Here is a 2,768-nt window from a genome sequence, read left to right as displayed (position 1 = left end):
TAACAAACTTTCTGGGGAATCAGCCTTAGGCTTTACTTTAAGCTGCTTGAATGTTGCCAAAAGCTGAGCAACTTCCTCTCTGGCATATGTTCTGACATACCTGTTAGTGGTACTAACAGCGAGCAATGAGCGAAATGTTGGGGAGGGGAAAAAACACTAACTGTAAAGTATGGCACAGTTAGCACAGAAGAAATGTGAATGCAGTGGATCACCACAGCGCAGCGAAATGTGCATAGTGATGCCCTACCCAGAATTAAAACATAACCTTCAACAAAGTACTAAGTATACAATACGTGTGCAATGGTTAGTCATGATGTGCAGGTGTAAGCTTTGCGACCGCTGCAGATAAACACACGCACAAAAGGACGAAAAGGACAATATATCCAAGATGAGAGACCAAGAACTAAACCCTGAAGAGACAAAAAAAACACACACACTGTATGACCAACTGAATTATATGACCAGCAAACTCAAATAATACTTACCTATTTATGGATTGAATATAATCTGATGTAAGTGCTTTATTGTGGAACTACATTATATTTTAATTGTTTATTCAAGGTATTTGAGTGATAAGTAGGTGCTAATCGGGCATACATCTTTCACACACAGACAAATGTATTATTCCGACAAACAGATGTGGAATATCAACTAAATAAAACGTACTAATAGAATACTTACAATATCACAAAATAACTAATCTCAAAATAACTAATTCACAAGCTAATTTAACCAGTAATGACTGGGTGAGCTGGGTGTACTGCCGCTGTGAACACTATTTCAGTTATATCACGGCATGTCAGCTTGATGTGTGAGGGAAACCCTAAGTGATGCAGGTCTCAGACTTTTACTACTCAGTGCAAACCACGAGCATAGTTAACTTGCTGACAAATATAGAAACATCAGCGGAACGCACAGTGATTAAAACCGACGACCACTGGAGTGCCTGAGGACGCGTCTCTTCAGCAAAGTTCTGACACGTTAATTGGCTGATCCGCCTGTGCCTAATTTATCACTATCAACTGACAAGACTAATAAATAATCTAACTAATGACTATATACTGACAAAACTAACATGATGTGACTAATGACCGGCCGGTATGATCAACACTATAAACGAAGTACACTATGCAAAAAGACCAGAAAGCAAATACATCACAGGCAATTCTGAATTATTGCATTGCATACAAGAACATAATCCAAAATAAATTTTGGTTGGCTTGTTCACAGCAGAGTTATCCTCTTCTCTTCATATATCATTCACAAAACACACACTGGGATACACAGAATGTGGAATGTGCTTCAATCAGAGTCAATATCACTTGCACAATACAAGAGTCTCAAATATCTACACGCCGAGTAGGAAGATCAAGGCCGAAACTCATGCGTAACAGACTGTCTGGTTGTGTACCGTAGTGTTACATTACTTGGTCATTACGGTTCCCTTCCATCTATGGAAAGTTGATGTCCATCATTGTCCCTTGTCACTGGTTGCTTCACTGTTACTTCTGAACATCTACATCCTGCCAACGACGCCAATGTAACCGGAGTGATTTGGTATATACCACAAAGGCAAATAGTTTCTGTAGATGTCAGTTTAATGGCAATAATAACTGAAGAAGGTCCTGTAAAAAATAAATACATTGCATCAAAATACGCTACAATACTTCATGGGCCAATACATGTGAGGCTTAGCAATAAGTACTACGATCATATATAAGCAATACAATCATTACTGATTAATCAGGTCACAGAGTAGACATGTTTGTATATATATATATATAATGTTTATATTTCAAAATAATCGAATGAAGTACATAACATAATCATTGACACTATAATACGAAAGAACCCTCACCGAGTGTATGGCACTGTGCCCCTTTGACGTCACAAACGTCCGGAAATATGTTTGCCACACCTGAACATAAACATATATAAAATCAATACTATGTAACGTTCTACATCTGCATATTATCACTCTACTAAACATAAAATATCTGTTCCAATAACTTATCTCATCATACATACATACATTCATACATGTAAAGTATTGCTAAGACCTAGTTATGCTACATATTACAAATAGTTAATTTGGTTTATATTTACAGCGGCGAGAACAAGTTTGCATCAATAAACATTGTAAGTACATACTCGGAATGAGTTTTATTTCAAAAACATATATTCATTACATCGCATTTAAAAGCAGAAGAGGTCATAGCATCAAATTTAAAGGCAGGCAATTTGTTAGTCACATTTCACAGTTACAATTTATGATAGTCACATTTCACAGTTACAATTTATGATACAGGTCAACTTCCCTCAGGTAGTTCACTATCAGATAAGCGCTCACGCGGGAGAACAGATCTTTTAGGTTTGTTGCATCATAATGTGAGTCCCTTGCAGACGATAAGTCCACGCATTCAAGTAGAATATGCTTGATGGTGAAAACCTCATCGCAAGAGACACACATGGGGTGTCCATCCCCATCCGTTTTCAGCAGATAGTCATGAGTAAATCGACTGTGGCCAATACGACATCGTCGTAAAATTACCTCATCACGTCTTGACTGACAACCCAAGTAGGTATAACCAATTGTCGGTTTCAATTCATACAGTTTATTTCTTCCTACTTGAGTGTCCCATCGTTTTTGCATGAGGTCCCGAGTATAGCTTTTGATAGTGGGTTTGAAATCACTGTACGGGATCAGCAGTGGAGATAAGGGCTTGTCAAGAGCTGCTTTTGCTGCAGCATCGGCTTTTGTGTAACCT

The 2,768-nt window shown here is 38.0% G+C and overlaps 1 long non-coding RNA gene across 1 annotated transcript; it reads right to left on the bottom strand.

The window, feature by feature from the left end:
* Positions 1–1,580: 1,580 nt before the first annotated feature.
* Positions 1,581–1,898, bottom strand: LOC124265367. Its single transcript, XR_006895440.1, has 2 exons — positions 1,859–1,898; positions 1,581–1,625 (listed from the first exon to the last, which is right to left on the bottom strand). It is a non-coding gene; the product is annotated as an uncharacterized LOC124265367 (long non-coding RNA).
* Between the last annotated feature and the right edge of the window lie 870 nt (positions 1,899–2,768).

This window comes from Haliotis rubra, unplaced genomic scaffold (assembly GCF_003918875.1).
Source record: "Haliotis rubra isolate DU_JTF1 unplaced genomic scaffold, ASM391887v1 Scf974, whole genome shotgun sequence".
Lineage (NCBI taxonomy): Eukaryota > Metazoa > Mollusca > Gastropoda > Lepetellida > Haliotidae > Haliotis > Haliotis rubra.
Note: the sequence above shows the minus strand (reverse complement) of the source record. Positions and strands in the feature narration are given on the sequence as shown.